At 43.8% G+C, this 22,077-nt stretch overlaps 1 protein-coding gene across 5 annotated transcripts in view; it reads left to right on the top strand.

Moving 5' to 3' along the window:
- CDKL5 (cyclin dependent kinase like 5) overlaps positions 1 to 22,077 on the top strand; it is a 494,542-nt gene that overhangs the window by 265,093 nt on the left and 207,372 nt on the right. The gene's annotated exons all lie outside the window — the stretch shown is intronic.

The following is a 22,077-nucleotide window of genomic DNA, read 5'->3' as shown; positions in this document are numbered from 1 at the left end:
TCCGCAGGTTCCTGCATGAGGCCCATAGAACCTTATAGGGTGAAATATAGTCATTATATGGTTATACTACTTTAAAAGTAGGACAGAAAATCCTGATGCCCAGTGTAATTATGGGTCTAGGTCTTTGGTGTTTATGTAAATATTTATGTAAATAATAAGTGTGTTACAGCAAAAGCTTTTCCATGTAGCCACATTTACTAATATGATCATGATTGATGTCATACACATTCTTTTCAGATATGAATGCAAATTCTTGGCTTTGCTTTTAGAATGTGCAGCCCCAGGCCTTCATGGATCATCCTGTACGTCACAGTAAAAAATGGAAAAACAGCTACTGTATACATAATTCATTTATACATTTGCAAAGTATTGATGTTGTAGTAAAATAAGTGTTTCGGAGCCAACAGTAAAATAGTGTTGTCTGTGTGAGGCACCCAGATACAGGCCTGACATTGTTGTGTGTCCTAAGCCTGAGCTTCAATAACATAGCTTTTATTATTTACTATTCAAATGACCAATCAGCATTCCTGTGACATATAAACCATGTATAATGGAAAATCCTGCTGATTCTGTCATTCATTTACATGTGTATGGCTCTAATTGGTATACGGTATATTAAAAGTCCTGTTAGGAAGTAGGTACTGTATATATGCAGTAAGAATTAGTGCCATTCATAAAGTTATCCCAAACGGCAGATGGTTTTATACACAGTGTCCGCATTAGTGTATGTCTACAGCCAATTTCTAATTAATGCTTGTATGGTGTCTACTAAATTCAGTTCTCTGCCATGTGGAGATACTGCCTACATACATAAAATAGAAATAGCCTCTTATCTCTCAGTATTTTAATCACATGAGGGAAAATATAAAATCACTGTAAAAGCCTGTCACAAATCAACCCCAATCTGTAGCCATTTCAGCAGCTATTCCCATTTCACATGCTGGTGATACCCCCTCTACTGATCATTTCAGTCTGGTCTCCTTTGCACGGTTTATGTCTAATCTTCTGCTGTAACATCTGAATCTGTCTGTTGTCATTTCTCCTGTCACGCAAATGAGACATTTATGTGTTGGCCAGTGTGTTCAGTGTTCTCCCCAGGTTCTTTTAGCTAAATTAGCTCGGCTAAATTTGGTTAGTACCCGGCTGTCATTGGCTCCTCTCCAATTTATGCTGTAAGCAGAGTTGTACTGACCCTGCATTCCCCCCTTTGCGCTCCACCTGGCTACTTTTTCATGCCACCCGGTTGGAAAAAAATTCTGTGGAGAACACTGGTGTTATTTGCATTCATATAATTGAGCAGCACCCAGAACTTCCTGTCTGCTGTTAATTGCATGAAACTTACTGTATTTAAAGCTGGGTGTACACCTTACAAATTTGACTACAGGACCTTGTCCAGTCTTACCACAAATATGGAATAATGCCTATTCCATATATGTGGTAAGACTGGACAAGGAATTGGTTTTCCTCATACTTCATATATAGTATCTGGTAAACTTGGACAAGATTGTGCAGTAGTATACCATACAATTTTGGTGCAATGGTGGAAATTTGAGTGCCCATGTGTAAAAGGAAATTTGGGTGCTGCATAAACCGCTAATTGCGGCTATTGCGTTGTCCAGTTGACAATTTGTGTGTGGGAGGCATTAAGTACAGCCAAAGTGTCAGGACGACAGAGGAACCAAAAGTGTTGTAGATGAATTTACATCTTGCATGGTGGTGATAAGGGTAAATTACCGGGCTAGTGTTAGGAGTAGATTACTGTTAGGTTTAGATAGTGGTAAGTAAATGTATTTAGGCTTGGATAGTGGTAGGTTTGCATTAGGAGGTGAGGGACTTAGTTTTAGACTTAGAGAGTGGTAGATTAATGCTAGGAGTAGACAGAGAGAGGGTTATTGTGAGAGGAAGGTTAGGTAAAACGATAATAGAATATCAGTAATATTAAAATCGTTTCTATCAAGCCCCTACTGATAGAATATCGGAAGCCGTGCCGATATTCTGCTAGCGACTTCACCTGATGACCAAATTTCCCCAGAGCTCTCTTTTAATGTACGCCGTGCAATAACCCTCAGAAATCGGCAACAATAATTGTCACTAATCTGAGGGGAAAGGAGGAGAGGTATTCCCTGCTCAAAACGCCCACTGGGGGCGTTCTTGCAGGTTTTCCAGAGGTGCCATTGGGCTGCTGTCTATCCCTGGCCACTCCCCCGCCTCCCTGCACGCTGAGAGAGCATCTAGGTCTCCTTCCAGCGTCGTGACCCCAGAGGTCACAAAAGTGAAAGTGAGGCGGTGCAGAGCACAGGAGCGGCAGAGAGCGGCATGGATGGTGACTGCCTGATCTGCCCAGCCTCCCCAGATCAAGTAGCATAGTTTTTTTTTTTTATTATTATTTATTTATTTTATGTCCCCACCTCAGGCTTTCTTTAAAGGCTAATGAACCATACATAAACTGATCAATAAACATTTACAAAACACAATCCCTTCAATGCTAGGTACACACGATACAATTTTCTGACAGATTTACTGTCAGATCGACTATTTCCAACAGGCCCAATCTGATTTTCGATTGATTTTCCATTCACCTCTATGGAAAATCGATCGGAAATCAGATCGGACCTGTTGGAAATAGTTGATCTGACAGTAAATCTGTCAGCAAATTGTATTGTGTGTACCAAGCATAAGAGCTTTAACCAATGTACTGCAGCATATTTGCTCCATTATTGGCTGTATTCTTAATTTAGGTCTGGTTTTACAAAACAGCATTAAACTGACCTCAGCAGGCCACTCTTTGCTTAAATGGCTAACATGGTTTTCCGAAAATACAAAGATGCAGTGATGTTCGTTATATCCGTATTTCTTGCAAGTAGTTAGGCTCCCTGTACTACTGTGCCTCCGGCAAATGCCATGTTAGCTTTTTTATTAAAACACCCCCTCCAATAGATACTGTTGTATCTTTAAATGACCCAGTCTCCAGTGTCCCCCTGAAAAATGCTGCAGTGTAAATGAAACCTCAGTTTAATTTACTAAGAACCTTAAGCAGCCTCTGGTGCCTATTGGAAAGAATATTTCTAGGCACTAGCAGCAACTTTTAAGGCTGATGTGAATTAAGCTGTGTAAAAAGTCTATGTTACCGTTACATGGTTTCTGTATATATGTGAATTCAAAGTACCATTTTTCAAGCATTTTATCCTTCCCCAGTTGAAAAGCGCCCTAGAATGAAAATGGCAATCACATTACTTCTGCTGTTGGATGCCACAGTGGTATTATATCATATTTCCTCATGTGCAGTGTGGTGTACTTAATCTGGCTATATAGGAAGGTCTGCTGCCTGAGACTGAGCAGGATGCTTAGCTAAGCTGTCCTGGGCAGGAGGCTTACGGTAAAATGTTTAGGTTCATTCACAAATATAAAGAGAACCTTTCCTGGTGTTAGGAGATTACTGTGCAAACACCTGAGAAAATCTCTTAAAAAGAATTTCAGACATGGTCCAGGAGAAAAGGATAGAACGATAACCCGAACTCGACTTTGGTAGTGTCCATTGGTATTTTTGTTACATTTCAGAAATAAAAATGGTATAACAGCAGGTTTATTTAATAAGTATAATAGCTGAACATTACTTGTAACAAACTAATCTTTAAAGGGAACCTGAAATGAGAGGCTGCCATGTTTGTCTATAGAAAGGGGGCATCCATTTAAGGGAAGGCAGACAACTGGTTGTCCCCTTTCTATAGACAAATGGTTCTGGAGATTTGATTATTAAAACCCATGAAATAAATTGAGAAGAAATTGGCACTCACCTGTCACTGCTTGCCATTTATGCTTGCATTTGCTGACTGCTGCAGCCCTTATGTTGGTTATAAACCCGGCCTAGAGAGTAATCCACCATGTAATCCTGACTGCTAGCACACCATAAATATGTAGATGTATAAATACTTATATATACATGTTTATGATGCTCTTTGAGTCCTATGAGAGAAAAGCGCTTTACAAATATTATTGTATTGTATATAGAAAGGAATAGGATGGATATATAGGGGAACATCCTCTGGTGTTGGCTTCCAATGTAATTTTGAGAAGAATGGTTGGTCAAGAATGATTGATGTTTCCTAAAGATATGAGATGAACATATAGTTGCCTGTTTTAGGCCTTACACCTTCACACATGAGATGATAGCCACTCGATTTTGTCATTTTCAGTCCTTTGTGTCTAAAGTCTTTTTGTGAAGAAACAATGGTTGGGTATACCGGAAACTTTGTCCCAATTGCTATTTTTCCCCACACCACCTCAAAACCACATCCCTTCACTCCTGTAACTCATTACCAGCATTGTCTACTCTTTGTCTGTCCAATGTCAATACCAGCATTGTCTACTCTTTGTCTCTCCAATGTCAATACCAGCAATGTCTACTCTTGTCTCCTCCAATCTCACTACATAGGAGGAACATGGATGCTTGGCAGAGAATCGTGTAGCTGGTCTAGAATTGCAGGTTTTCCGCTGGTGGTCATTTTATATATGCAGATTTTAATTTCTTCGGATATCTGTAGGAATCTTTATAGAACGAATGTTAATTATTTAGATTTGGATTTGGATTAAAGCCCTGGCTGACTGAAATGTTGACCGACCTCGCATCTCCCACCTCCTTGTGATGTGTGCTAGATAAGTCTGCCATTTGTTTTCACTACGCCTGTACAATTTTATTTTTATCGCATGGATCAATAAAAAAGTTTTATTACGGATGTGGGGCTCTAGGCACCTTCTTCCTTTAGTGCCCATTCACACTTAAAAAGCGCAGTGCTACCGCTTTGCGCGGGGTGATATTTCCTCGAATAACGCAGAAAAATGACTGGACAAATACGAGTTCTTGGAGCGATCGCGATTAGCGCTTGTATAGCATGCTAATCGCGATTGCTCCTGAATTGCCAAAACATGCTGCATGCATCGCGTTTGCGATTGCCACTAATTGTGCAATGCCCATTATCGGCGGCAATCGTGAGATCACTGCCATATAGTTACAATTGCACTAGTGCTTTAAAAAGCGCTAGTGCTTCGGCAATTAGCGGTAAATGGCTAATTGCCTTAGTGTGAATGGGCCCTTATGCGTTAATTACTTAGAAGGCATTTCCGGAGAATCAATGTAATAAGGACAACTGTAGCAAGAGGGATATGGAGGCCTCCATATTTGTTTGCTTTTAAGCAATACCACTTACCTGGCTATCCTGCTGACCCCCTACCTCTAATACTTTCAGCCATAGACCCTGAGCAAGCATGCAGCAGATCAGGTGTTTCTGACATTGTCAGATCTGACAAGATTAGCTGCATGCTTGTTTGGTGTGATTCAGAAACTACTGCAGCCAAATAGTTCAGCACGGCTGCCAGGCAACTGGTATTGTATAGCAGGAAATAAATATGGCAGCCTCCATAGCCCTCCTGCCACAGTTGTCCTTTAAATTAGTGATGATAAGGAAAGTGTGATAGTTCGTATTGGCTAATCTATTTTAGTTTTTTTGTATTTGGATCAGGGAAAGATGAATTCTGATAAGTGTTGATGAGTAAGCATGAATGTTAATGCAATGAATGAACGTCTACTCTTACACCACAATAGTTTTTACTCTTTTTATTTATTTTTTGAAGAACATATGCAGTGTCCATAGGGTTATCTAATATTCCCTACATTTTTCTTTTGTGAATCATAGCATACATTTTGCTTCAATCAGAATCAGAAAAGGTTTTTATTCGCCAAGTACAACCCAAGTCAGGCCAGGAATTGGGGGTGGCACAGAATATGTAAACACAGCTCGGGAAGGAGACTATTGCTTTGACAGTTGACAGTAAGGTAGCCATAAATGACAGAGTAAAAACTACAGACTGAGACAGAACAAACATAATAAACATAGACAATTCATTTTTGTCAGTACAGACTGAGCAGCTTAACACTGTGACGCTGGAGGCTGGAACAGACCACCGTTCTATCCGGAGCAGTCGATCTGACTGCAGGCCTAGGGTGGGAGCCACTTAATAGAGTTCAGAAGGTTGACAGCCGAGGGGAAGAAGGTGTTCTTGTGCCTAGCTGTCTTGGTGGATATGACCCGAAGTCTCTTCCCCAATGAGAGCCGGCTAAAGTAGCGGCGGCCTGGATGTGAAGGATCAATTGCAATTCTTTGTGCTCTAGATCGCAGTCTGGAGTAGAAGAGGCAGTCAAGGAGGGGGAGGGGTTTCCCTATGATTCTCTCTGCTGACCTGATGACTCTCTGTAGCTTGTATCTGTCGCTGTTCGAGGAGCCAGCGTACCATACCAGTATGGGTGAGCAGATCACAGATTCTATGGTGGCAGTATAGAAGTTTGACTTAAGCTCCTGTGCCATCCCGAACTTTCTTTGTTGACGCAGGAAAAACAAAGTCTTTGTGCCTTCCTCTGTATGGTGACAGTGTGGGCGTTCCCGCACAGGTCGCTGGAGATGTGGGTTCCTAGGAGGCGGACACATGGTACCCTTTCGACCTCAGTGTCATCGATGAAGATTGGAGGCGGTGTTGGCGCATGCTTCCTGAAGTCTATGATAATCTCAACAGTTTTGGCTGTGTTGAGGATCAGCCTATTTTCCTTGCACCATAGGCAAATGCTGTCAACTTGCTGCCGATAGGCCTGCTCGTCGTTCTTGGTTACGAGGCCTACGATGGTGGTATCGTCAGCAAACTTGATGACCTTAACCGAGTCTGCTGAGGACCTGCAGTTATTGGTGTAGAGGGAGAACAGCATCGGGGTTAGGACGCAGCCCTGTAGGGCACCTGTGTTGGTGACCCTTGGATGGGAGGAGATCTTGTCCAACTTGACAACTTGGGATCTGTTGGTCAGGAAGTCTGTGATCCAGCGTTGCAGGGTCGGGTGGACCTTGAGTGCTGCCAGGTCGTTCTGGAGGATGCTGGGGCAGACTGTATTAAATGCCGAGCTGAAGTCCAGTAGGAGGATTCTGGCATACGAGTCTGGTTTATCTAGGTGATCACTGATGAGCTCTAGGCAGATGTTGATAGCATCACATCAGTGGACCTATTTGGCCTGTATGCGAACTGAAATGGATCCAGCCGGGTCATCGTGGAGTGCTTGAAGTCGGCCAGAACCACCCTTTCCAGGGTCTTCATAATGACGGAAGTAAGAGCCACAGGCCTGTAGTTATTGATGTCGGCGATGCCCTGCTTCTTGGGGACAGGGATGATTGTGGACCTCTTGAAGCACTCCGGGACTCTGCCCTCCTCTAAGGGACTTGGCATAGATGGAGGTGAGGATAGGGGCTAGCTGCTGCGAGCATGTTCTTAGGCATGCCGGTGACACTACATCTGGGCCCGGGGCTTTCCTAGGATTCAACGTTGCCAGATGGCATAGGACCTCAGCCTCGCACACCCTCGGCGGGGGTGGGCTTGGATTTGGCTCAGCCTCAGTGATAGGTGAAGGGGCGGGAGGAGTAGGGGGCCCTGCCGGTGCTGACTGGTTCTCGAACCTACAGTAGAAGTTACTGAGCTCTTCTGCTAACTTGATGGTCGCTGTGGCATGTTGAGGGGGGGGCTTATAGTTGGTAGCCGTCTTTAGCCCTTTCCAGACAGCTCGTGGGTCATTTGAGATAAGATTGTGTCGCGTCTTCTCGGAGTACACCCTTTTGGCTGCTCTGAGTTTTCTATTGAGGCTGTTCCTCGCTGCTTTGTAATTCTCCAGGTTCCCAGACTTGTGTGCCGTCTCTTTGCGCTTCCTCAGTTGCCGTAGCTTGTTGGAGAACCACGGCTTTTTGTTCGGTTAAACTTTGAAGGTCTTGGTTGGAATGCATGAGCCTTCACAGAATGCAATGTATGAAGCGACATTGTCGGCCAACTCATCCAGGTCTGACGCTTCCAGGGCCTTCCAGTCGGTGCAGTCGAAGCAGGCCTGAAGTCAGAGCTTGGCCTCGCTTGACCACACCTTGGTGGAATGTAGAACTGGTTTTGCTGCCTCTAGTTGTCTCCTGTAGGTGGGAATCAGGTGGATGAGGCAGTGGTCTGAGGACCCAAGTGCCGCAAGTGGGACCGCCTTGTACGCATTTTTCAGGACTGTGTAGCAGTGGTCCAGGGTGTTCAGGTTCCTTGTGGGACAGGCAACATGCTGATGGTAGCGTTGCAGCGTTGGTAGCGTTGAAGATTGGCCATGACAATGAACAGCGAGTCGGGGAGGGACGTCTCCCACTGCTTGATGGTGTCACTGAGGTCGCGCAGGGCATGTTTGACTACGGAATCGGATGGAATGTATGCCCCCACTAAGACGTAGGAGGAAAACTCTCTTGGTGAGTATGACGGCCTACAGTTGACCAGTAAGAGTTCGAGATCAGGTGAGCATTTCCTGGCAAGTACTGAAGTGGCCAGGCACCATAGGGAGCTGATATAAAAACAAATGCCTCCACCCTTTTTTTTTACCAGAGAGAGTGGTGTCACGGTCGGCTCGGATAAGACTGAAGCCTGGCAGATGAAGGGCATTGTCCGGGAAGCTGTCATGTAGCCAAGTCTCTGTGAAGCAGAGTATTGGTGTATTGCTGCTGATTCCTCTTTTGTCGCTGAGGAGACTGAGTTCGTCTTGCTTGCTGGGTAGGGAGCGGACATTTGCCAAGAGAACTGAAGGGATGGGTGACCTCAGGCCTTTTTTTCAGTCTTACTTGAGCACCTGCGCCACAGCCTCTCCAGTGCTGTCTCGGCCAAGGGCCATGGGCAGGGCCTGCGATCTTTAGGGCATGATTCCAGACAGCGTTATACAGCTGCCTGTCCTTGGCAGTGTGTGCTTCCCAGGGGATAAGTTGCAACCTGCTGTAGGAGACCTGCACTGAATAAACTGATTGAATACCTTACTTTACACTGTAGCAGACAGTAACTTGAACAAGGTAATCCATTAGGCATCCCAGTATATATTTATGGCTTAAGTCTCTATGGAAACAAATTTCTTTGAAATCATGAATCATTCTTTGTGCTGTGAGGAAAACACAAACATCTGTTCTGCGTAGCTAGTGCACTGGCTGTATTGCTGCAAAATTGTAAGTGGAGTTCCAGTAAACATAAATTAGTAAACCTTTGACTTGGGGTAGAGGGCATGGGGTCAAGTCAGCTCAACTGGATTGCCAGTACATAGCTGGTGTTTGATGTCTGTGCAACTATATGCAGAGCAGATTCTTTTTACATCTTTTAGGGGTAGAAAGTGGCATGTGCAATTTGCATCAATGAACCAATCTTTGCTTCCAATCTATCACAACCAACAAGAAAATCCAAATTTTGGTTAGACGAAAATCCAATCGGATGACTGATTTTATAATCGTATATAATTAATTGTGCCCATCAACGGAGATTATTTACAACCAATCCGATCAGAATTTCTGATCGCTCAAACGATTTTTCGCTAGAAATTGGACCGTTAGTGGCCACCTTTACTCCTCACTAATGCAAAATATTATTTTCCCTCCGTGTCATAACAAACACCCCTCTAATGTAACCCACTCCCTGAAATTATGTCCTTCTGATGTAAAAATTAAACTATTACAAACGCAATCCCACCATTTAGGGAGCCTCCCTTACAACATAACACACCCAAGTGTAATACTGCTTCTCCTTGTTCTGGCAATCCCCTAGCACATAACCCTAACTTTACCCCACCTTAGCACCTACACCTAACCTTCCCCCACCCCAGTTCCTAGCCATAGCCTTCTACCACCCCAGACTAGAAGTAGACCAGCAAAGCTAGGAACACACTGTGGGGTGAACTCTAGGAAGGAGGAAGGAGGTTAATAAATAATTTGGGGATGCTGAGAAGCTTTTACAAAATAAAATGACTATGGCTTGTAGGACTATACATTTTGGAAACTTGGAAAAAACTGAGGAGTTCCAGAAAACTGAGGCATGCAATTGGAGACCTAAAAAGCTGCAATACAGTATAGGAGGAGCTGCAAGGCTGCAGCACTCTACTGGCGGCTCAGGAAATTTAGCACACTATTTCTTCCATCTGCCCTCATCCACTTTCAAGTCTGACAGATGACATAAAATACGACGGGGGAATCCTTAGAGAATTCTCCTAGGATTGTTTTTATAAGTATCTGAGCCTTTTTGAAATCGGTTTTCTAAAGAAAAACCTGTTGTCATGACAGCCACCGCAGGGTGCCTACATTCTCATTGCAAAGCACCATGGAAGATGCTGGCACTAATATAAATATGGAACAATAGTAATAAGAATAAAATACTGGTAATAATAATGTCACTGTGTCTTTTGTCGCTCAGACTACTGGATCTATAGGCCCATCTTTCAACCATGCTCCCATGCAATCAGGGTCTTCAGTGGCCAGCACTGTGGCCCCCTCTTTGAATGGAAGATGGCAGGGGTGATACTTTGAACTGACTGGAAATTAGAGTAAACCACTACTTGTATGGCGCAAACTGACAGCAGTGTGACTGGAATGTGGAGATCCCATGTTAATTTTAGAGCAGTTTTTTCAAACTTTGTTTATAAATCCCACTATATGTAACCATATGCATGGTAACCACAGTAAAGTTACAGCAATTAGTGCCTTAGCATTGCAAATTAAGGTCCTTGGATAGCCACTAAACATGAACTAGTGGTGAGATTTGAAGGTAACAGTTAGGGAATTTGTTAGGGAAACAGTGCTTTAAAGCAGGATTGTCAGCCATAAAATCAAATTCCATTTACCCACTGCTCTGTGTTTATTATGCTGTCTACGACCTGACCCTGCACTGCAAGCATTCAAATATAATGAGAAATGTTTGTGCTGTAATAAATCTCATCTCAGTCAGAATGGCGCTATTTGGTACATTGTGGATGAGAAGGAAGCTTGTTATCTCCCCTCCCACAATCCTGCTCCTCACTGATTAGCTGAGGGCAGTTCAAGTATGACACAAGGCTGAGAAGGGAGAAGCTGTTGAAATACGATTATGCTGTGCTCGCATGTTTTTTACAAAGCAAGCTGGATATGACAGTGCAGTTTCTAAGGGAAAAAAGGAGTAAAGGAGGAAATTACATCAGGATTGGCTTCAGTCAGCAGAAGTAAAAAAGGAAAATGCCTGAAACCGGTTTCTCTTCTTTTTTTTTTTTCTTTTTAATTCACTGAAATCAAAACATGGACAGTACAGTACATATGTTATTTAAGTAGAACAAGTATTTATCTAGTTAGAAATGTTTTTTTTTCTGGTATAGTATGGCTGTCCGTGCTGCTTTAAAGAATCAACTTTATGTGCCAGATTACTCTTAGAGTTGCCTCGCTTAGCAATGTTGTGCTTTTTACCACCATTGGGAGATGGAAAAAATAGGCCACACTTTTCAAGGATTCCCTGGAGCCCCTGTAGGCAAGTCTAGCTCTGGTCTGCGTAGAAACAAAATGGTTGGAGCAGATGAGCTGTGACCTTGAGGTCAGCAATGAGATGAGCTGGGAAATTGTCTGGTCTTTGCTATTTCTCCCTTGTGATTAAGGAGAAATAAGATGACAATGCTCGTTCAGCTCTAAAGATAACTCTTTGGGTAAATCAGAGTTTATTGGCTTCCAGCCAGTCACTTTTCCTGCAAGCATGCACATCTACCTGACACTGGATATTTCTGTGAAAAGTCTTATACATTTAATTCACAGACAAATTACATCCATTCATATGTCATCTTTTATCTCTGTTGGGCCAAGACAAACAAAACCAGTCAAGATGTGAGCGGACAGACATGGTATTTAATGTGGTTGTAAGCTAAGGTCATCATAGATCGATCAGCCAGTGTAAGGATTTGTATTGAGTCTGAAATTCACATACAGTAAAACCCCCATTGTCCAGCACTGGGGATCGACTGATGCAATATGAGTGTAGTTTCTGGTTGCTTGGGAATCAATGTTAACCTGCTTAGCGTTCTGGACGAGCCGAGCTCGTCCAGAGACGCCGGAGGCTGCCGCTCAGGCCCTGCTGGGCCAATTTTCACCAAATAAAAAGGAGCACACGCAGCCGGCACTTTGTCAGCCGCGTGTGCTACCTGGTCGCCGCAGCAGCGCAGCGATGCGCCGCGTGCAGCAGCGAAAGAGGGTCCCCCCAGCCGCCCGAGCCCAGTGCAGCCGGACCAAACAGTTCCGGCCAGTGCGAAGGGCTGGATCGGAGGTGGCTGACGTCAGGACTGTCAGGACTGCCATGGCGACGAGGAAAGAAAAACAAGATCGCAGCCCTTCTTGTTACTTCAGAAGTACGCGTTAGGAGCGCCCTCTAGTGGGCTTTCATGCAGCCAACTTTCAGTTGGCTGCATGCAATCGTTTTTTTTTATTAAAAAAAAACCGTCCGGTCGCCAGCCTGGCGATCTTAATAGAACGCCAGGCAGGTTGAAATAGGCCCAGCTAAAACAGTAATATACCCCATACTGTATACTGTACTTACCACAAACGCAGTATTAATGTTAAAATTCAGTGATTAAAAAAATGAATACAATAAGACAGATTTAACTCAATGTAACAGAGGTTTATTACTGTACAAAGTACTGTAGTTCAAAAGTAGCTTTATGCATTCTGCAAGGCCGGGATTTTTTTCTGATTTCTTGAGAGTTCTGGTTAACTGAGTTATGGATACCAGCGGTTTTAGTGTACTTATAATTTTGTACCACAATTCTCATAATGCAAAATATAAAACTATTGCAAACTTGTACTCGCATGTTATCTTAATTAGTATACATAATTTTGCAGTGACTCATAATTTTGTAAAAATTTGCGTAGTGAGAACAACCTCTTTGCTTTAAACATTTATATATCTACACTGCCTTTAAAATGTTAAGATCCTGTTTCCACTGAGCCCAATGAAAGGACATCCCAGGTGAAAATAAACTGATGAGAAATAATACTGATGAGTATCTATGCTCCTCCTAAAAATGACCTTTTTTTTTTTTAGATATCCCACAGTTTGATTTTATATTTAATAACTGGGCATTACGGACGAGCTCAGCTCGTCCAGTAACGCCACGGTGGATTGCTCAGGCCCTAGTGGGCCGATTTGCATAATTTTTTTTTTATACACGCAGCTAGCACTTTGCTAGCTGCATGTCTTACCCGATCGCCGCCGCTTGCCGCCGTTCCACCGCTTCCCGCCGCAAAAGAGGGGCCCTCCCCAGACCCCTTGCGCAGCCTGGCCAATCACCGCCAGGCTGCGCTATGGGGTGGATCGGGACTCCCTGTGACGTCACGACGTCGATGACGTCAGTCCGTTTGTCACCATGGCGACGGGGGAAGCCCTGCAGGAAATCACGTTCAGAACGGGATTTCTTGATAGATATTCATACCGGTGGCGATCGGAAGGGTGGGAGGGAGAGAGCAGGGAGGGGGGAATCATGTAGCTAGCGATAGGCTAACTACATGAAGAAAAAAAAAGTTAGGTAAAAAAAAAAACTCCCTCGGCACGGAATCAAAACGCTAGGGAGGTTAAATCCAGTTTTTACGTTTTTACTGTTTCATTGTCTCCACTCAATGACTCCTTCACTGAAATATGCTAGAGCTCAAATCTATGAATTGACCCTTTTTATCCCTTTCCTGCTCTCAGAAACCATTTACTGACAGGAAATTATTTAATGGCTGTAATTGCTTAGCAGTGAAGGTTATGCTATAGTCTGACCCGGTCCAACCCGGTCCCGACCTGGACACAAACTGTCACTTGCATACCTGATGTTTAACTCTTTCAGGCAAAGAAAGAAAAACACAGACAGTTATTTGTGTGCTAGGCACTGTACATACACATGTCTATCTCATCATGTCACATGTCACCTCGGTTTTCCCTTAAGGCCTGGAACCCACTATCTGCGCTTTTCTAAGCAGTTGTGATTTGAAAAGCTCTTGCGAATGTAATGCTATGTGTGTGATCCCACAAGAGGAATGAGCTTTTTTTTTTTTAAATCCCCATAGCATTACATTAGCAAGAGCTTTTCAGATCACTAGCACTTAGAAAAGCTCTGCTAGTGGGCCCTAGGCCTCATTCTGTTTTCTCACATGTGAATTCAGATCTGAAATGACAAATGCTTATGATTTGCGAAAAGGGAGAGGAAAACAAAATCACGGCGGCAGCATTTCTTTGGAAGAGTGCAATCTAATCCCCACTAGGGCTCAAACCCACTAGAAGCCTTTTCTAAGCGTAAGTGATTTGAGAAAGCTCTTGCTAATGCAATGCTATGGTTTTTTTTTTATAAAATTGCATCGCTCAAGTGGGATCACACCAATAGCATTACTAACAAGAGCTTTTCAAATCACAAAGCGCTCAGAAAAGCGCTCCTAGTGGGTTCCAGGCCTTACTGCGCATTGGCACGGCTGGGGGATTTGCATGCGATATTGCATCAGCATGGCTGCCTCGCCCATTTGGAAATGGAGGTGTCACTAAATTATGCTCAGTTAGGTGAAAATATGTGAGTCGATTCAATAAACATATTTTTGTATCATTTACAAAAATTATTGAAATCAAAATTACCCATTTCTATCAACATTAGTATGGATAGCCACAGAAACAGTGTCCCAAAGTGAAGGCAAAGCTGAGAAGTTCTGCTGATGAGCTAGTCTGCCATGCATTGTTTTTGGGGGTAAAAAAAAAACTTGACAGATTCTGCCAAGGTAGTCTGATCTTTACAATATTAGCTAGGCATCCTTGAACCACTAATATGTATATATGTGTTGTTGGAATGTGTACTTTACACGTGTGCCTTGCAGTGAGTAACTGGATATTTGTATCCGCATGTTTGGCTGGGTTGTGGCCATCATTAAGTAATAACCAGAAACGTTAGTTATAAGGCTGTTTTCATAGTTTGCATGTGGCGACAAACGACCGCTATTTGTAGCCAATCATCTATAAAGTAGATGATTGGCTTCTCTAATTGTTCCCTTTATAGTAGCCAATCGGCTGCTAGTACTGCATTTAGTGCCCAACTCGATTACTGATACTTAACATTGGTGTCTGTTACACACCTGCCTACCCCCGCAAGCTAATGACCTGCTCCGATCTCAGTGGCCAGATGTTTGCCCACCCCTTACATTTATCAATAAATGTGCATAAACTAAGTAGAGCTATAGCTGATGATACCATTTTTGATAGTTCCATGCAATTTCATGACTGTGAACATGCACAGTGTTTCAAACATGGCACGTAACAAAAAAAGGTTTTTATTTCTATTTATTTACTTTAAATGAATAATAATGATGATTAAAGGAGGGTGGTTTACCACTATTACAGTGATATATTTTATATATTTTATATTGTCAACTTCTATTTAATAAATTGCTTTTTTTCACACATTTGCTAACTCATTTTATAGTCACTAACATGTCCAAGTCTAACTGATATTTGAGCTGGCTCTGACAGAGAGCTGATCAGGAACGCATGAACTATTGCTAGCGCAGGCATGGTCAACAGCTGTTTCCTCTGCTGTGATTGACTCACAACCTCCACTGATTGTTTAACACAAAGCATTAAAAATAAATTGTGTGGCACAGTTACATTACTGAGTTACTACATCAATGTTTCAGTGAGTAATGATGTAATACTGTATTTGCGAGAGCCAGCAGAAAGATTTCGTTTGCGGATTTAATGGGCATGTGTGGGTACATTTACCATCTGACTCATGAAACACCCGATGTTTATGTTCCAAAAATTCACAGAGCACAATGAATTGGCGGTCATATGTTTATCTGTCTTTTCACACGGATGATTTTTACAGCTATCGCAGAGGAGTGTATTGCTCAAGAGGCTGCGTGAATGGAAAGATAAGAGATTTTTAAGACCTGTTTAAAAAATGGATGCATAAGATTGGCATAACAGAATGGTGAGATCAGGTCCAGTCGTGCACATAAATTAATAACGCTATACAATTCCCTTCGTAGGGTTCTACTGCACTGACCTAAAGAGTGATAATGAGCGGATGGTAATTTTGGAAACCCCTATTATCATACAAAGGGTTTTCAAAGGTGGTAGTATTTGTATTTTCCTGCATGTACACCACTTCAGCCTTTTTGGACAAATTAGATGTTAGGGCTCGTTCACATCATACGCGCTTCTGTGCGTATTTGCAAGCTTGTATGATGTGTGACACGCAAAGAATGGCAGAAGGGCATACTGTAGACAGCCCTTCTGCTGTTCACATCAAAGCTGCTGCGCAGCAGTACAATGTGCTATGATGCGCTTGCGTACTGCTGCATGCTTTCTGCCCGCAAGCGCAGAGCTGACCAGTTCACTGTAATGTATGGGATGCGCAGCAGGTAGCGGCGCAGATGGCGTGCGATCATTAGCGAAGCGTTCTGATTGCACGGCCATCTGCGCTACATAGATGTGAACAATGCCTAACCGATTTGTTAGGATCTCTATACTGATTAGGAACTCACTTTACCTTCAAAACACCTTCAGGCCGATTTCACATTTCTAACCAGCACACAACACTAAAAAATAGCCTTCGGAGATTACCTCCTCACTCAGTATTTTATGTGTTATGTATTTAGGCAGATCCGAGATGAAAAACTAACTATAGCGAGTAACTTGTCTATATATCTTATCTAATGTTTAGATGGTTTACACAGTAAATCTAGCTGCAAACAGCTTCAACAGTACATGGTTATTTCTTCCTGTGATACAAAGAGAACAGCCATATTCTGCTTGTCATCATTACACAGGCAAGCTGCTCTGCATCTCCACCCCTCAGCCTGTGAAAACTCCACTCCCCTCTCCTCCTCTCTCCTCCCCTCTCCGCCCACTTGTCTCTGAAATCTTGTGAATGTTTCAGCAAAAGCCTCTTTTTCCCCAGGCTGAGGTCCCATGAGCATTTGCAGCATGGGACTCAGAATGCCTAGGCGCTGGAGGAGCTAGGGGTGTGGATACATTCATTTACATGCAGTTAGGTAATACATGAAATTTAAAAAAAAAAAAAGCATTTGGGGGAAGACAGCCCAATAAACTATATGTAAGATGATAAAGTTCAAGTGCGGAGGTGGCACACCTTACCCAAGATGTGGGTGCTATGGCCTGTGGATGCTGAGCCCCAACATCCAAACTTCAACGATACAGTAAAAAAGTCCAGGTCAGCACACCTTTTTCAAGAAAAGAATTTTCTCAGTTTATTGCTCCATAAGCACGTGAAAACTTGACAATTGTTTCGGGGCCACGGCGGGTCCCCTTCTTCAGAAAGTGCAAACAAACAATACATCAACTAGTGCACATAGATTATATACTCTGTAAGGTGGGAAACCACCCATGCCAATCAAAGACCAACTCCTCCCCTCCATCCCTCTCATCTCATGTAAACATTGTACCATATCGTTCATCATACAATAAATCCTGTCTGCATACCCAAAGCATGGCGTCTGTCTCTCTTACTGCAGCCTGCCATGCATAATCTGCCCATCTACAGTCACCCACGAGGGCAGTGTCAACTCACCCTGGTGTGTCACTCAATGTTCGTGGGGGCGGAATTCCGTCTCCATTCAAACTCCATAGGCTGCCACTTCGCGCCACGGCCCCTCCAGCCGTTACCGAGCGCTCCCAATGCCTGTTGTCATGGTGACGGCATTACTTCCGCCACCCAGACTCCGCCGTCGCATCACTTCCGTCGAGCGGTGGATACCTCCCACACCATGTCTCCATGGTGACCACCACCGCACTGCGTGCCCGCAAACATCACATTGGACGTCATGGTGGAACGCCCAGGCCAATCCCACGGCGCTAGCACGTCACACCGTGGGTGTTGGCCTAAGGTCCACCGGCCAATCATGGCTCTCTCCGCATCAAGTGTGGTCAGCTCCCCGTTCGGCTGCCAAGGCAACCATAAACAGTGAGCATCCACACGTAACTGCAGCGAGGACGCAGCACAAGGGAGGAAAAAAGTCTATATATATATATATGCTTTGAGACATAAAGAAGCGTGCGCAGCGCCTATAGGTGACACACCGGTGATGACACCAACCTCATCGCCGGGCAATGTGACATGATACATACTACTGTGGCTCATTACACAACCATATGCGCAGGATGCAGAATCAGGCTAAAATGGTAACTGCAGATGAGAAGAGAAGAGTCAAAAAAGCAAAGCAAAGAGAAAGAAAGGGAGAAAAGAAGGGAGAAAAAAGGGGGAAAGAATGAAAGGGGGAAAAAAGGAAAGAGGAGGAGGGGGAGAGGGGGGGGGGGAAGAGAGATAGGAAAAAAGGAAGAGAGAAAAGGGAGAAGAAAAGAGAATAAGGAGAAAATTAAAAACAACAAAAATGGTCATGAGGGTTACAACAATTCTCAAACAGATAATAGTGTGAGTGTACTCCCAGTGAGGCGGACCCCATTCCCCATAGCCCGCAATGCAAAATACCCAGAGATCAATTCCAACATCAAAACCAGCAAAGCATGAGTAACATGATGACGTCACTCCCGAACACATACATTATCTGTTCTCATTAATTAATAATAATCTTCTATCTTTCATTTAGGAAACAGTTCAGAGAATTGTACTGGTTCAATCCTCTGGGAGAGACAGAATCAAGCGTGTATATCCAATATGCCTCTCTCTGAAGTAGTAGTCTGTCCCGATTGCCACCCCTCCGTGGCTTTTTCACGCTATCAATAACCAGCCCCTCAAGATCACCAGTGCGATGGCCCATATTGGCAAAGTGCACCGCAACTGGTTTGGTTACATCTAAGGTTTTACCTTTCTGTAGCGCTTCAATGGCAAGTCGAATGTCACTCCTATGATGTTGAAAGCGTACCTTAAAGGCATTCGTGGTCTTGCCCACGTATGCCAATCCACAAGGGCACCGTAACATATATGTGCAGTATTCTGTATTACAATTGTAATAGTCCTTGAGATAATATCTCTTTCCACTCCTAGGGTCAGAAAAATATTTTCCAGTGATTAGTGAATTACATACATTACACTTATAACATTTATAGCAGCCCTTCCTATCTGAAAAGGTGAATGGAGGTTTTTCATACTTATTAGTGGGGTCGGCTTGTACCAATATGTCCTGTAGACTTTTACTTGACCTATATGAAAGTATAGGGGGTTCATGCAGAGATGGATTCAAATCTGCATCAGATTGTAGAATGGTAAGGTTCTTGCCCACTGATTTTTTAAGAGTCATTGCCATAGGACTATAGTCCTGGACCAGGGCTATATTATTCTTTGCCATTCGTTTCTCCCTACCTTCCATTATATCTGTGGCCCTTTGAAGGGCCTCAGTCAGTACATGCTCTGGATACCCTCTCTCAAGGAACCGTTCTTTCATGACCTCCAGTTCACGAGAAACTTCCTCCTCCTCATTACATATCCTCAGCACTCTCAGGTATTGCGATATGGGAAGACTGTTAATCAGATGTTTCGGATGGGCACTGTTATAATGTAGCAAGGTATTGCGATCAGTGGGTTTCCTATAGATGCTCGTACTCAATCCTCCGTCCTTTTTTGTAACCATCACATCCAGGAAAGGGACCCTCACATCTGACACCTCTGGATTGAACACGATCCCCTCAAACAGTGAATTCAAGAGCTCAATGAATGTCATAAGCTCACTGGATGTCCCTCTCCACAATAGGAACACGTCGTCAATGTACCTCGTCCACAACACCACGTGGGCAAGGTACATCGGCGAGCAAAACACCCCCGTCTCCTCCAAAAAGCCAACAAACAGATTGGCGAACGCGGGCGCTGCCGAGCTGCCCATCGCAGTCCCCCTGCACTGTCTATACCAGTCCCGTTCTCTTCTCATCTGCAGTTACCATTTTAGCCTGATTTTAGCCTGATTCTGCATCCTGCGCATATGGTTGTGTAATGAGCCACAGTAGTATGTATCATGTCACATTGCCCGGCGATGAGGTTGGTGTCATCACCGGTGTGTCACCTATAGGCGCTGCGCACGCTTCTTTATGTCTCAAAGCATATATATATATATAGACTTTTTTCCTCCCTTGTGCTGCGTCCTCGCTGCAGTTACGTGTGGATGCTCACTGTTTATGGTTGCCTTGGCAGCCGAACGGGGAGCTGACCACACTTGATGCGGAGAGAGCCATGATTGGCCGGTGGACCTTAGGCCAACACCCACGGTGTGACGTGCTAGCGCCGTGGGATTGGCCTGGGCGTTCCACCATGACGTCCAATGTGATGTTTGCGGGCACGCAGTGCGGTGGTGGTCACCATGGAGACATGGTGTGGGAGGTATCCACCGCTCGACGGAAGTGATGCGACGGCGGAGTCTGGGTGGCGGAAGTAATGCCGTCACCATGACAACAGGCATTGGGAGCGCTCGGTAACGGCTGGAGGGGCCGTGGCGCGAAGTGGCAGCCTATGGAGTTTGAATGGAGACGGAATTCCGCCCCCACGAACATTGAGTGACACACCAGGGTGAGTTGACACTGCCCTCGTGGGTGACTGTAGATGGGCAGATTATGCATGGCAGGCTGCAGTAAGAGAGACAGACGCCATGCTTTGGGTATGCAGACAGGATTTATTGTATGATGAACGATATGGTACAATGTTTACATGAGATGAGAGGGATGGAGGGGAGGAGTTGGTCTTTGATTGGCATGGGTGGTTTCCCACCTTACAGAGTATATAATCTATGTGCACTAGTTGATGTATTGTTTGTTTGCACTTTCTGAAGAAGGGGACCCGCCGTGGCCCCGAAACAATTGTCAAGTTTTCACGTGCTTATGGAGCAATAAACTGAGAAAATTCTTTTCTTGAAAAAGGTGTGCTGACCTGGACTTTTTTACTGTATTGTTAAACTATATGTAAGAGGCAGAAAAATGAAGGCAGCAAAAGTTTGTCTCGGATCGACTTTAATAGTGTTAGTGTTCCAATCTGGGTTTCTTCATCTGGAAACCTGAATTAGGCCGTATATCACACTTCAGCATCAAAGCAAGTGGAGAGGCCCACGGGGTTGCGGTTCACGTGACTCCAATGCTTCCTCTTTCCCGCATGGAAGGAGTAAGCAACAGAGTCGCATGAATCGTGACCCTCTCCACTAGCTTTGGTGCTGAAAGTGGACCTAAACTCAGAACTACCTCTCTGCTCTAAAAGATACGCAACAACAATAACCTTTAAAGGAAAACCTTTCTTTGTTACAGTCGATACAAATCCTGCAATAAATCTGCAGTATGTACTTCCTGCTTTCATTGACGCAGACATATTGTTAACATCTCGTGTTTACAAATTAGCTGCTCTGCTGTGGTAGAGGTGATTCCTGAGCTGACACAGCTGAGAGATCAAATAATGGTGGTGATTAGTCGCAGATGAGGAGTCATTAGACAGGCTAAACCAGGCATGGGCAAACTTGGCCCTCCAGCTGTTACGGAACTACAAGTCCCACAATGCATTTGCCTTTATGAGTCATGACTGTGGCTGTCAGACTCCAGCAATGCATTGTGGGACGTGTAGTTCCGTAACAGCTGGAGGGCCAAGTTTGCCCATGCCTGGGCTAAACTCTCTAAATGCATACATGATTAATTTCTCTCTGTTTTCCTTCTGTCCTGTGCAAGAGTTCAGGACCACTTGAAGTATGGTATACTAAAGAAACCTGGATTCAAACACCAACATTAGTAATGAATGGCTGTCATGTTTAAGTGGCGTGATTTAGCATACATAAATCCTTTTGTACTGTACTAATGTGCATAAATCCAGGACTCACAGCATACTGGTAATTCTGAGTTGTAAATCAACCTCTTGATGAACATTCTGACAAATAGCAGTGCAGAGCAGCAATAAATATCCAAAAGATGTTCTACCTCTTACCACACTATCCAAAACTGAGCTTTTTCTGGAATCCTTTTCTAGAACGGAGCTTTGATGGCTATGACTCATCTGTAGTTTGCTGTATCGTGCATTCTTCTTTATTTCACTTTATTTATTTATTTATTTTGTCTCAGGGTTAATCAGAATTGTGTACATTTTTAGCAGTTCATTAATATGTAAGGCACTGAAAAGTGAAATAATCGCCCGGGAAAGTCCATTTTGTACCCCAATGGAAGACTAAACATGAATTCAATGAACAAAACTTGAGAAGCAAAGTTCATAGTCAATAGATTATTGACGCAGAACAGCGATGGCTAATTGCGGGTCACTCACCC

This window comes from Hyperolius riggenbachi, chromosome 2 (genome assembly GCF_040937935.1).
Source record: "Hyperolius riggenbachi isolate aHypRig1 chromosome 2, aHypRig1.pri, whole genome shotgun sequence".
NCBI classification, from domain to species: domain Eukaryota; kingdom Metazoa; phylum Chordata; class Amphibia; order Anura; family Hyperoliidae; genus Hyperolius; species Hyperolius riggenbachi.
The sequence above is the reverse complement of the archived record's forward strand: the minus strand, read 5'-3'. Positions and strand labels throughout refer to the sequence as shown.